At 30.4% G+C, this 15,247-nt stretch overlaps 1 protein-coding gene across 3 annotated transcripts in view; it reads left to right on the forward strand.

Annotated features, from left to right (window-relative positions):
• Positions 1 to 15,247, forward strand: part of Snap25 (Synaptosomal-associated protein 25kDa) — a 372,827-nt gene that overhangs the window by 133,416 nt on the left and 224,164 nt on the right. For all 3 annotated transcript variants that reach the window (XM_075365355.1, XM_075365356.1, XM_075365353.1), the window contains exon 2: positions 5,144 to 5,179. The gene's annotated coding sequence lies outside the window, so the exon portion shown is untranslated. The remainder of the gene's footprint in view (positions 1 to 5,143; positions 5,180 to 15,247) is intronic.

Here is a 15,247-nt window from a genome sequence, read left to right on the forward strand (position 1 = left end):
TTTTAAGTGGTCTTTCCGACGTCTAATTATAGGTTCCTTAATTCTGTCAGGTTTGTTTGTACTTTTTAATTTGATATAAGTATTTTGAAATTCTAAAAGAATATTTGCAATGCTTTTTAAAATATTCCCTTAAACCGTGAATGAAACGATATGCAGCAATTAGTTATTCTTTCTAAAGTAGCTGTGTCGCTGAAAACACTACATTTTCCGATTTTTATGCAAATGAACACAATTTTAATATATAAACATATTTCAGGTAAAAGCAGGTTAATGACCCGTGGTAGGCTTTGTTCACTATTCCTGATTCTATAGGTACACCCAGGAGGAGTTAAAAAGAAATTGAGTGCGTACTTCGTGAACGCCCATTTTGTGTGTATTATATATATATATATATATATATATATATACAAGGTGTCGGATTAGATTTCCCTTGACCTTAATTTTTTCTTATTGGTCAGTATTTTCCCCTATTATTGACCTAAGTATCTCTGAAAGTTTATTTAAATTAAAAAAGTTAACTAAATAAATATTTAACAAAAACGTATATACTAATTTGAAACGTGTTTTAGTTTTTTATTCTCGAAATATGAGCGCAAGCACGCTCAGTTTTGTACTTGCTATAAACGTTGTAAATATGCATACATGGAATAGATGTAAATGAAACAAAGAGATGCCAAAATTGCTGATGTAATATTGTCAGAAAGTAATTGAATTTCTTTTTTACTGTTTCAGAACATAAGATTACTTTAGTAGTGAATTTCATTTGAAGAGAAATTTTCTTTATAGTTATTTTTTTACATTTTCCTCTTTTACTCTTTGAGAGCTGCTGAATAAAACTTTCTTTTTGTTTTACAGAATATAAAAACTTGTTTTTTTTTCGATACTTCTTTCTTTATTTATTTTATTAAAAAAATATCCTTTCTGTATCTTTATTATTATTGTTATTTTTTAATTTTCATGTGAACTTGACCGGCTCTAATTTTTATTTATATAAGTAAAACTAAATACCGTGTATGCCGAGTTATTACCGGTAGAATCGTTTAATTGTACATTGATTTCACAAACTTCTGCAAAAAGGTATCAAAAATGTTTCGTAGTCCATAACATGTAGTACTTGAGTTGAATTTAATCATATGAGAAAACAAGATTTATTAAGAAATGTGTTTGAAAGTTACGTTACGTACAGTTGATGCTCATTTTATTTTTCATATTTAAATATATGTTGTAATCTCTTGTAATGTAACGATGTGATAATGCTTTATGCATTTTCTTATGTTTATGATTCTTTGAAATTATACTTTTTGTTGTTTAAAAATGGTGTCTTATTTTTGTCGTTATTTTATTCCCTCGTTAGAAGTTTTCTCCGTTTTACCTATAATCAGCGATTCTCATCGAGTCTCACCTCCATTGTTTTGTGCCCATAACTTCAAAAACGCGAATCTCAACCCATTAACTTAATTATCGTACAATGTGAAAGGAATGAAATCAGTGCGTTTTTGGAAAGATCTATGTTAAACAGTAGATTTTTTTTTACAATTCGGTTAAAAATTATGATTATGAAAAATTTGGTACAGATATTTGAAAATTTGATAGATAAAAGTATTTAAAATTAAAATAAAAATTACGAAGTAAAAAATCGTATTTTGTTTATATTTAGCTCATGTTCATTTATTTATTGTCATATAACCTGTCATTATTTGAAACTACAAACTACCAAGATAATTTGAAATGATAATACTCCCTTAGATTATGCATTCCGTGTTTCACTCAACATCCACAGTTTTAATCGCAGATTTCTTATTTTACTTTATCTTCCTTAAAGCTGATTTTCAAAGAATTTGGAAATCGTTACTGCGCCCAGTCTATATACTGTAGCGTGTTCGCGGTTCGATCAGGAAACTGAGAGACTAACGAACCAAAAATTTCTTAAGTACAATCTATTACTCTTAACAACATATAAAATAAAATAAATAATAATAACAATAGCAATAATAATAATATATATATATATGACATACAAGTTATTAATTCAAATGAAAAGGACAAGCTTTGTTTAATGACAGTTAAATTATCAAAACCAGAATATAGTCTAATTTACTAAATCGTTAAAATGATAGAAACTAATATTGTATTAATAAGGTATCAATAGAACAGTTTAAAGTTCATACAAATCACTTTCTGCAAATATTATTACTTTTACTGTTTACTGTAGAACTACCCTACACTTTTTGAATGAGTACTATCACTGTTATTAATACTCTCACTTTTTCACTACTGTTTACCAGTACTCGCCGAAAACTTCCTGCATTCACCTACTTTTCACGCTGGAATACTCGTGACGGCTTCACTCGTTAACACACACGCTTACTGATAATGCCTTCACCGCAATCGCGTCAAACTCAGGCTTGCGAAACTACTCTGTTATTGCTTGTTATCTCAACTTCTTTCTTTTTTTCTTCTTTCTTTTTCCTGTTTAGCCTCCGGTAACTACCGTTTAGATAATACTTCAGAGGATGAATGAGGATGATATGTATGAGTGTGCATGAAGTGTAGTCTTGTACATTCTCAGTTCGACCATACCTGATATGTGTGTTTAATTGAAACCCAACCACCAAAGAACACCGGTTCCACAATCTAGTATTCAAGTCCGTGTAAAAATAGCTGGCTTTACTAGGACTTGAACGCTGGAACTCTCGACTTCCAAATCAGCTGATTTGGGAAGACGCGTTAACCACTAGACCAACCCGGTGGGTTTGTTATCTCAACTAAGTCTAAATCGTCCTCACAGACAGAACTACTGACTCTCTTCGCTGGTCCTTGGCAATATTTATATCCCCTGGCCTGCAGAACCAGTAATAACTTTCACCGTCTGCGCCTTAGGTTTTTCTATAAATCCTTATTCCGGTCCGGTAACTCTTCCGGTCCAACAACAGAGTTTTGACTGTATTATAAAGAACAAATTGTTAAACGGACCTGTTAATCTGAGAAAAAGATCCCTTTTAGTTCATTCTGGATTCTTCTTTTCATTATTATTTTCTCTTTGTTTCTTCTTAATTGGAAGAAATCCATTACCCTGGTCTGTTATATTGGTCCATTTAGAACACACATTTATATATGTATAACATTCTTTTGTCCGCTCTACCGGGCGTAAATCTTAGCCGATTTTAACGAAACGTGGTGGAGCGATTTAAACTTTTTAGAGTCCTGTTAATTTTTAAGCGAATCGGTTTACAGGTTCACGGGTTTTTGATTGGTGTAGAGCAAAGAATTGTCGAACCGGAGTTAGAGCCAAAAAAACTGGGTTTTGGGGGGGGGTATATTTTCAGTTTTTAACTAATTTTGATGAAACTTGGTAGGATGATGTAAACCTGGTAGAAATAGAATCTTTTTCGTTTAAAGTAAATTGGTTCACAGGAACCGGAGTTAGAAGCAGACAAACGTTTTTTGGGTACGTATTCAAAAGTAACTAAAATCGGAAATCCGCCTGTTTGACGCGCGTACTGCAACATACGCCAAATTCGAATGACCGACAGGTTTTTAGCGTGAAGCCATCTCTTTTAATTGTTGCCACTTCAATTTCTGTAGACATATTAGTTTGACCGTGGCCTTCGTTTGGATAACAAGTGTTTTATTAGAGCAAAGAGTAAAATTTTCATACGAAACTTTGAAAAAACCACTACTGAAACTTATCCTTTATTAAAAAAAAGTATATGGCAATGAATGTCAGTAACGTGAGCGGGTTTTGATTGGTTTAAGCGTTTCCAAGATGGCCGAAAAGACGCTGAAGATATGTTCGCCTGGGTCGCCCTTCCACGTCAACAAGGGATAAAAATATTGAAAAAATTGGTAATATTATCCGATCTGACCGTCGGATAACTATTCTTGTCTTTATTCAAGGTCCTTGAAAAAAAAAAAATCCGTAAAAAAATAAGAAAAAAACGATCCGAATTGAGGAACAAGTCATAAGTCATGGGTTCTTCATCAGGACAACGCACCGGCTCACACTGCATTGTCTGTCGAGACGTTTCTAGCATAGTATAACATCCCAGTGTTAGACCATCCGCCTTATTCGCATGACCTGACATGCGAATTTTAACTGTTCTCAAGGTCAAATCTGCATTAAAAGGAACAAGATTTCAGACCGTTGAAGCTGTGAAAGAAAAAGGGACACTAGTCATGAAAGAGCTCACAGAAGAAGACTTAAGCACTGTTTCGAACAATGGAAAATTCGCATGGTGCGTTGAAGGGGTCGTGGAGGGCTGTATACTATAAATTTAAGATAAAATATTTTACAGTATTAGTCTCGTTATTTAATAAGCCACACCTCGTAGTTTTTTAAAATTCTAACTGATTTTGTATGAAACAAAGAAAACTCTACTTGGCGATGTCATTTTCTTTTGAGTTTTTTAAAATTAAATTTAATTCTGTAATTTTGTATGTTTTATTAATTAAAAATTATTCTTTAGAACTCACTACGGATGACATTTCATTGGTTTTTTCCATTCGGATGACATTTCAAGATGCTTTCTTTTAAGACTTTTTGAAACGAGCTTCTGTCTGCATAAAATAGCGACCTAGATAATTCACAGAAGTTTCATTTAAAGTGAGTTCATTTTTACTGAGATTTTCATAGAATAACCACTATAACACCGAGTCATGTATAATGTAGTTTTAGTCCATTAGGAGAAGACGAAAGAAAGATGCAACCCTACTCCCAATGTTTACCTCCTTTAATGAAAATATCTGATACGAAATAAGTCAGTTTCAGTTAATTTTATTAAAACAGTATCGTTTTCTTCTATTATAGTAATTAATAGAATTCCTTACGAATGAATGAATCGTATTTATACTAAATAAAAATATTACCTTTCTACCGGCTAAAGAAATAGCTGAAATTATTTCGTTTTTAATCATGCCTTTCTCGTCCTTCTTGCATTTTCCCTTAGTAGTCTGTTGTGAACTGTAATGGGAGCATTAGAGAAGATACTGTCTTTTTATACTGCTAAATGATTAACTAAATGATTATAAACATATGCTTTAGCTTTTTAACGAGTTAACTTCTACCACATAGTCACATAGGTAAAATAAGGAAAATGTATTTCATTATATTAAAATTTAATTCTGTTTTTTTTCTTTATTTCAGATACTACTTTTTCGTTTTTTCTGTAACTTCTTTGTGGTAAGTTAATTATTGATGTTCATATAAAATTTATTAATACTTTTTTTGTGTATCCAAGTAAACCATATTCCGTCAATAATTTTAACTATTAAAAAAAAGAGAATAATTTTTGGTTTCTTTTACATGAAAGTACAACAGAAGTGAAATTATGATATATGAATCAGTCACTTAAATACTTTTTTTAAGTGTATATATGGAAGCAGTTTTAATGTTTATTTAAGTTTAACACGAATAATAAACTGAAATGGAAAGTGGTGAATATCGATTTTAAATGAGGTAACATGATTTTAACTAATCATCTGAGCATGTGAAAGGGAGTCATTTAGTTATAGTGGATTTATAATTCATAGATATCATATCTGTTTGTTTAATAAATAATGTTGACGTGAATTTTTTTTAGAGTAAATTAATTTTTTTAATTTTAGTAAGTAAGAAATTTTAGTAAGAAATTTTTTTTACTAAGTAGCAAAACGAATTTTATTTAAAAAAATAATTAGCTATTTTTCATCTTTCATTATATTCTGTCTATATCATTCAAAAGGTTTAATATTGGGTATTTACGAGTAATTTTTTTATAATTTTTATTTTTATTTTACTGTTTTATTTAATACTTGGATATAATAAAATAGTATTGAAAGCCTTTCAAAAATACTTTATTGTCACAGACCATTACTCTTACTTTCCCTTTTCCGATTAGCTCACTGTATTTGATTTGATTTTGTCATCCTTTTCGTGATTAGAATTACAACTGAATCGCACATTTTTATTCCTGATTTAATTAGAAATTGTTTTTATATTGATGTCAGTTATTTCTTTTTTTTTTCTTTTTTGGACACTATTCGACTAATTTACAAGGAATTTATGTAGATGTCTGATACCTGAAAGTTTTCAGTTAGCTCAGTTGTGTAATCTTATACTAATCTCGTCGTTTATGTTTAATATATTATTTATATAAACCTAAGTTTTTATTTACTTAGTTTAAATAGTTAAATTTATTCTATGTTGCAGATTGTGACTATATTACCCCTTTAAATTTACGTTTTTATTAAAATTTTTCCAATACTTTTTTTTTAACAGCATATGCAAATCTTTTTTTGAATTTAAATAGATTATTTTATATATGTTAGAAATAATAAAGATATTTATTACTTAAATATAACAGTAATACTGGTTTATTACTCCTATTCTTTTATCGTAAAATCTAGACTTTTATCCATTCCTGCTGCATTTTTAAAGTAAATTTGCATTTATTTATATTATTTGTATTTAATTCATAACTTTAATATCAGTCCATAAGTTTAAATATTATTTTATTTTTGTATAGTTTTTCATAAAATTTGTAAAACATATTGGTCGTAAAACTTCTAGACAAATTTAAATGGTTCTTGTCTGTTTTTTATATCCTTATAGCGCGTTTTAGGAACATATTTCCATTAACATCAGTGAATATATTATTGGGTGTTGGTGAAGAAAAATATTTAAAAATGCACATAATTTTACGTAACAATTAAGATAAGTTGACAGCGATGGAATTGTAGACGTATTGTTCGGTGGCTGCTTGTAAAGTGTTAACTGTTTGAATACTACGTATATTCCGATTGTACCCTTGATATACGAAGTTTCTTTTAGTTATTTCAATTATATCTGTTTGAGCTGATACCTTCTTTGTTCTAGAATTCTTTATTAGCTTTCTTTATTGTAGAATCTTCTTTATTCGCTTGGCTAATAGCTTTAATCGGTTTTCGAATAGCTTTATTCCCTTGGGCTAACTACTTATGCTGAATTTTAGAATACTTAAATACTGCATTGTTCCATTATTAATTTTTGTCTTATATATTGTTTATTATTTCTGGAACATTTATATATCAAAAATATCATTGTCTTACTTATTTCTTTTAGTATCAGTTTTGTTCAGAATACGAGGTCTGTAAATAAACTAATGAGACTAGTTCAGAAAAACTTTTTATTTACTATCCAATTATACATAGACTCTTACCACCTTCGAAATAGTTTCTTTGGGAAGCCACGTAACGCTTGAAACGGTTTTCCCACTCTTCATAGCGGCGTTGGAATTCAGAAACCGGAATATCCTTCAGATGGTCGGTTACATTTTTAGTATGTTTTCCCAAAATGGTGTCCTTTGAGGTGTTTTTTAAAATCGGGAATAGGAAAAAGTCGCAGGGACTCAAGTCAGGTGAATAAGTTGGTTGAGGAACTACAGGAATGTTTTTCTTTGCCAAAAACTCATTAATTGAGAGTGCAATGTGGAAAGGTGGATTGTCATGATGCAGCATCCAGTTGTCTTTGATGGCTGGTCTCATGCGGGCAACTCTTTTTGACAGTCTTTCAAGAATTTTTCGATAAACATATTGATTTAGTCTTTCCTGTAGGCAGAAAATCCTTATGGACAATGCCATTACTGTCGAAGAAACAAATTAGCATGGTTTTTATTTTCGATTTGCTCATTTTTGTTTTTTGGGACATGGTGAGTTTGAAGAGTGCCATTTCTTGATCTGGCGTTTTGTTTCTGGGTCGTACTCAAATATCCAAGATTCATCATCAGTATTAACATCTTTTAGAAAATCAGGATCAGTTTCAATTCGCCCTAGAAGATCGTGGCACATTTCCACCCTGTTGTTTTTCTGTTCAATAGCGAGGTTTTTTGGAACCGATTTTACACAAACGTTTTCATGTCCTATTCGTTTGTCAAAATTTGATTGACTGTTGTGGTACGGTTCAAATTCAATTGTTCTGCAATCATTATGACAGTTAATCGCTGGTCGTATCGTATCAAGTCTCATTCGCTCAACATTGTTGTCACGTTTCGACGTTAACGGTCTTCCAGAGAGTGGATCGTCCGCAACTGTACCCGGCTATCTGAAAATGCTTTAAACCACCTAAAAACGTGTTCTCCTGACAGAGCGTCATCTCCATTCGTTCTTTTCAATTTTTAAAAAGTGTCGGTAGCATTCTCACCGAGTTTAACACCAAACTTGAGTGCAAAATGTTGCTCATAATTAGTAACACTCATTTTTGTAACGCACAACAAAAACTCGTTTCGCGAAAGTTTGTTTACGTCTCACGTTGCAACAGTAGACTAAAAATATTAATAATACCTAATATAATTCAGCTGTTCATATAAACAATATGTCTACTAGTAACTTTACAGTGTTGCCACTTTGGCTGCCAAAAAAAAAAAACTAGTCTCATTACTTTATTTACAGATCTCGTACGTTGAATTTTCCCTGTGAGCTTTGACATTTCATACGCGATTAATTTTTATATTTCAACGAATATGCTTTTGTCTTAATGCTTTGATTAGCTTTGATTACTAAAAGATTGTATTAGTTGTAATGATTATAATGATTTTTTTAATAATTGGCATGGTACTACAAGATATATGTAGGAAAAATCAAGTTCTGATCAGAATATGAAACTATTAACTGCAGCACGAGAAATAAGCTTGTCCTTAGAAAAGGCACAAAGTTAAAATTTTTTGAGAGCATCTTCCTTACAGTTTTGATATATCAAAGCGGGTCGATGAGGTTTTAGGTAGAAAATGAATGAAGAAGATTTAATCTGCAGAATTTCGGTTGATCTATAAATATGTGATAATATACCAGGATCCGGTTGTATCGGTAAGATACAACTTTATATCTAATCATTAAATAAATTGTTTATATTAATAATATAGAATCGTTAAAGAGCATGTAAATAGAACACCATTTAAAGATTCTCTTAGGAGGCTATACTGTACAAACCATAAGATGTAAAAACATTATTTTGGTCGCTCAGGATTCGATTTCCCGTAAATTTCTGACTAATTTTTTTACAGATTTACGTTTAAATTTAATTGAACACAAAAAACGTACAGCATCAATATATATGCGTCTTCACATGAGCTTTAGCCTCATATGAAGACATACATAATTTCTTTAAGGTCAGTGGATGTTTTAAGATAATTAAATTTTTTTCCACTATTAGTATTGGGTTACTAACGTGTCTGACACCTTGTACTTTACACTGCATGGTTTTCTTAAGAATTTTGTCAAACTGTTTTCTTTTCGTGTGCTTGCTCTTTTTTATAATCAATAATCCTGTTTATTATTCGATTGATTCTGATTTAAAAGATATTATTATTTCCTTGTACGTACGAAGTAAAGGAAGTATTTTGATCGCGAAAAATTTCGGTTTTCGGATTTCAACGGAAATATCCATTTTGACTAGTTTCGGCGTGACGTCTGTATGTACGTATGTATCTCGCATAACTCAAAAACGATTAGCCGTAGGATGTTGAAATTTTGGATTTAGGATTGTTGTTACATCTAGATTGTTAAAATTCCAAAAAATTAGATTTTGGACTTTTTCTTAACTGCAGTAATAAGCCTTATTGGGAGCTTTTCAACATATATCGTAAGTGGTACTTATTTTCAATGGTTCTAGAGTTACAGTCCAATGAAATTTTAATTAATGAAATATTTGGATCTTACTTGGGGAAGGCACATCGGTTCAAATCCGACTTGTTGATTTATTAATAATTATTAACCTCTGATTGTAAAAAAGGTTTTACAATAAATAATTAAATAATGTAGTTTCCACTCAAATTTTTTATATTGTTATTTAATACGAATATGATGTGAATTATGTGTCACGATCATAATTTATTTAGTTGCATCGATAGGAAATTGGACAGATTGAGATAAGGAATGAGCTGTATTGTAGGCTATGAGATAATTTTGGGTGTAGCCCTTATTACAGTATCGGTTGGCTTTTTGTTGCTATGGCTGATACTTCTACACGGTATAATGACTGCTCCGGTTGTGACAATGCGTTAGTTTTAATTAACTTATCGTAAATTAAATATTTTATGTGCGCTTATGCTGTTTTTTCCACAGTAGACTACAAATAGAAGGCTTGAATATAGATTCGGAATAGACTAAATCCCTAAACCTTGTTATAGGGAAGAAAAACTGATATTTAAATCTTTAAAACAATCTTGCAGTCACAGATGTATTAAAAATTCTGTTATTATTTTGTTATTAGAAATCTCAGGCATGATTATCGGATTATACCTCGTCTTTTTCTTGTTTTTTGATATCTGGTAAAAGAAAAAATAGTAAAGTCGTAGTACATCCAATAAACGATTCAGCTATAGAAAGTGATCATTAGAAAAAAAAATGCTTTATTATGTGTTATGTTTATTGTACAGAACTTTACAACGTGATTTTTTGTAAAGAGCCTGTCACTTATCAGGTTTTAGCTGCCATATCCAAGTTAAATCTGGCTTATACATTTCAGCGTACTTGTGTAATGCTGAATGGCTATTTTATGTATTATTCTGCATAAAAGTAATAAAAAATGTAAAAATAATTTACCAAATTTAAGATCTTTTCTAAGTCTTTTCTAGTGAATAAAAATAAGCCTTTTTGAGAATAGTAAAATTAAACAATTATAGTTGTTAAAGAACTGTTAAAGTAATCTACGGTAACTTAAAATTGTGCTACGTCCATCCCAGTTGCAAGTTCTGTATACCATTTGCAAAATAGGAGCTAAGGACATCTCTGTAAGGAGTACGTCACTAAGATTGATTACTGATCAATGATTCAGTATTCAGCGCTGATATTCTTTATTTCGAGTGTTATCCTTTAAGAAACACTGGTTTTATGCCTGTCAAAAAAATTTTGGTTATTTTTTTTTCTATTTTTTCCTGTTATATTTTATTGAAAATAAACATTCCAGTGTATAATGACGATAATACAGAGTGATTGTAAATAAAATATACACTTTCGATTTATTAAAAATTTATTTTTTAAGAGTTGAGATGATTATATAGAAGAATTATATAAGTTTTTATTTATAAATGTTCAGTGTATGCACCGTTTGTTATAACAGTTATCAACACTGTAGTCGAATTCGTCCCTAACATGTGTAAGCATGTGCCGGTCAACGGTAGCAACAGCATTTGTGATCCGTTGTTTTAAGTTGTCGATATCAACAGGAAAGGGGCGGTACAAAAAGTAGTCGCAAGGCGTTAACTCTGGACTGTGTAGTGGCCAACGCTTAAAAACCATGTTTTTATCACTTGCACGGCCAATCCATCATCTGAGAAGGCGTTCATCCAGATAATCTGTGACCTGTAAGTGCCAGTGAGGCGGAGCTCCATCTTGTTCAAAAACGAAGTTGACACTATCTTTCTGAATTGAGGCATTAGCCATTCACTTAACATGTCCAGATAAATTACTCCGGTTACTGTCACTTCGTGAAAAAAGAACGGTCCGTACGCCTTTTCACGAGACACAGCGCAAAACACGTTCAATTTAGGGAAATCGTGTATATTTTGTAAACTTTCTCTTGTGTTTTTTGTATCTCACATTTTAAATTAACTAATGTCTATTAACCTTTCCACTAATGTGAAACGTACATTCATCATCGAAAATTTGGCATTTTCAACACATCCTTCAACTCCAGATAAAAACCTTTCGTTAAGATTTTTATCGTCGACATTTAAACTTTATATTAACTGTAATTTATAAGGCATCATTTTCAAACGTTTCCGCAGAATTTTCCACACAGTTGGTTGAGGAATTTGCAATTCTAAACTTGCTGAGTCGATTTGCCTGGGCTACGTTGATACACATCACGAACACTATCAATTTGTTCTGAAACACCAGCACTTTTCTTTTTACACAGACACTGTGTGTATTGAAACTGTTTATTCCAGTCGTAGATTGATTTTCTTGTGATGATTTATCATATTTTGTTCTGAAACGTCGCTGCACGACAGTAATCTAATCTGTTTTGGCTAATTCGAGCACACAAAAAGCTTCCTCTACTGCAGTAGCGGTCGTCCTGTCAGACTAGTAACATGACACATCAATCATTGATATGAGAAGCATAGCAGTTATACCAACACAAACTTTAAAAAATTCCCGGTAAAACCATATCATTTGCTGTATTTAATTTACACCGGTTTAATTTTTTATAAGCTATCGAAAGTGTATGTTTCATCTGTAATCACCCTGTACTATGACGGTACAGGTTGATTACAGATGAAACCATACCCTTTCATATTTTTCATACACTCTTTTTTTTTTCTTTTTTTTGAGATGTTGGTTATAAAACAATAATGCCATAAATGGTGCATTTTAAAAAACTTAGCATCTTACCTACCCTTAAGATATTTTTAGGTTTTAAAGTCTTAAAATATTTTTATAAAAGATCTAATACGTATACAGTAACGCAACATATGTCAAGAATAATTTTAGTAGGAATGATAAATTTGTGTTGTCCTCGCCAAAATTGGAATTTTATAAACATTTTTATTAATTTGTGGCTCCGAAGTTTTAAAATTTGTTACCTAATAATATAAAGGAATCAAGAAACTTTAGAGAATACAATAATTCTCCATTACTTGTATGGTTATTAGAAATCGATGAAATTGAAAAGTTATTATTCTAATTTAATTACTGAAGAAATTGTTAAAAGAAATTAATATTTAAGGATTACAATATTTATAAACTGTTAGTCGTAGACGGTGTATCTCTGAATTTCTTTTTCACTTTATAAAATGTTATTGTGATTATAACCTACGGATTTATTTACAGAGTGTACCTAACTTTTCATGTAAGAAACAAGAATTTATAATTTGGTTATTTGTACAATATGTTAGCAATAGGTAGTAAAACAAGTTCATTTTCAAACCTGCCTGTCATCTGCACAGCGTAATAGTAAGCAAAAAGAATCGTAGAAACCCGCTTTAATATATCTTTAAATTGTAAAAACGATAAAAACGTTTTTCTTTAAAAGTTGTAATGCGTGTAAAAATTGAATCTTTACGTCAACAAATTCAAGTTCTTTACCCGTTTGTTGTGCGATTTATTATTGTTTTATTGATGAAATAAATTTGGTAGAAGGAGTAGAAGTTAATGAACTACGTTTAATTAATTAAATTAGTTTAAATGTAGTAGTAATTAAAAACAAAATTAAGGATATTGTGATTTTAATTTAATTTACAAAATTTCTCTTAAGTTAATTAAAATTTTAATGTTAAAGTTTAATGTTAATTTTATATTTTTCAGTTATCATAGTTATATGTTACTGTATATTGTAAAAACATTCTTTTTTGTATAAGTATTATGGAATAAAGAATTATTATTATTATTATTATTGCGATTAATACGGTTTCAGCGCTTTTTATTAATTATGAATTACCCAATCATCTGTTATCAAGTTAATTTCGAAGCTTTATCATTAACCTATATCGATATACGTAACTTAAATGATTATAGTTTATAGTTGGTTGTCCTTAAGGTATTAGCTCGATCTATTTGAATAATTACATTGTTTAATATCTCCTGAATATTACATAACTTTACCAGTTACTTTATATTGGATGTACTTAGGTTCCATGTTTATTTATTCATTCAGTGATTACATCCGATTGTGATCATTTTATGCTGAAAATGAGTCGAATTTTTTTTATTACTCGCAGAGTACAATGCGTGAACAGGATTTGAATGTAGAACCATCCGGATGAAAACTTGACTACTATCATGGTTTCTCTACTTCTTAATTTAGAGGAATAAATTCCTTGTTACTTCTACTGTGTTTATTCAGTAAAGTAGTTTTATTTATTAGATTACTTTATATTTTTCGTATTTTGATAAGTTTAATCTGTTTTGTTGATTTATTAAATTGATGTATATATTACTCTGCGTTAAGTTTTTGGTTCAGCTCCTATACTTTTCAGAGTAGAATGCTGAGTTAGGGGTAAGGCCTGGGTTCGCCTGAAAAACGTAGTTGTCGGATTATATGAATGAAATATCTCTTTCACACAATCAGAGTCTGTGCGACCCACCTACACAATATATAAAACATATCCTACGTAGTACCAAATAACAATTGCGCATCCTCGACGATTTTGGCAATGCTTTGATCAGTTTACTAACTTATGAAAGTAAATTCATATTTTTCCGGGAAGAAACCCGGCAAAATCTAATGTCCCACCTCTGAAGAATACCGGAATAATAATTTTCATTCATATTCATTAGGTTATTTATCTAACCGTCCATACAGTCGATCGATAGCAGCAGATTTTAAAATTAAAAAAAAAAAAAATCGATTATAAACTGCATCCAATGAACTATATACTCTTTGACGTAACGACTATTAGTTCTGAAAATATCTCTGGAAAAAAAATAATGGACTTGTTCTCATGTATTACGGTTAGGGAAAATTTGACTAGACACTCCTTTGTATTTTTTTGCGGGAACGGTCATGTCCTTAGCAAAAATATACAATGCTACTATATTATTTTTAATACTAACACATTCATGATTTTATTTATATAGATTAGATTTTTTGTTCAAATTTTTTATCTCCTTTTTGTTCGGGCAGGGATTGTATGTCTTAAATATTTGTCTACCTTTGCTTTAACATGACAAAAGTTTGGTTTAACCCTTCTGTTTCAAGAAGTTATATTGCTGGAAATATTCCAAGAATAATTTATATATCACCGTCTCCTTGAATCTGTCATATAGAAATTTAAAGTATGGAAACACTCTAAGATATAAAAAAAATGTGTTGTTCCATAAACCTTAAATTTTAAAAGTGGTTATACTTGTAAAATATTACTTGAAGTTTAATTTTTTTTCTAATCGTACAAACACGACCTTGAAATTATTTCAGATATTTTTGCAAGATCTGGCACCTTTTCACCAATAATTTATGAATTTAATTTCCTCGTTAAAGTATTTAAGTTTAAGTCCATAGTAAAAAAATTAAAATTATGTTAAAAATAAGGCGATGATCGGAACGGTTTCTGTATAATTGAAAAATATGAAATTAATGAAATCTCTAAAAGTAATCGTAATCCAAAGTATGGTAATAATGGTACATGGATTAAAATTATGTTCAATTACAACTAATTACTTTAAAAAGCATTCAACGTGTACAGTACAATTAAAAATTTGTAATAATAGAACCGCATAGTTCATTATTTCGTAAACAAATGCGAACAATTTTTCTATATTGTACTGTGTTTTCCTAAAAGCGGAATCCCTTTTTTTC

This window comes from Lycorma delicatula, chromosome 5 (genome assembly GCF_047948215.1).
Source record: "Lycorma delicatula isolate Av1 chromosome 5, ASM4794821v1, whole genome shotgun sequence".
Taxonomy (NCBI): Eukaryota; Metazoa; Arthropoda; class Insecta; order Hemiptera; family Fulgoridae; genus Lycorma; species Lycorma delicatula.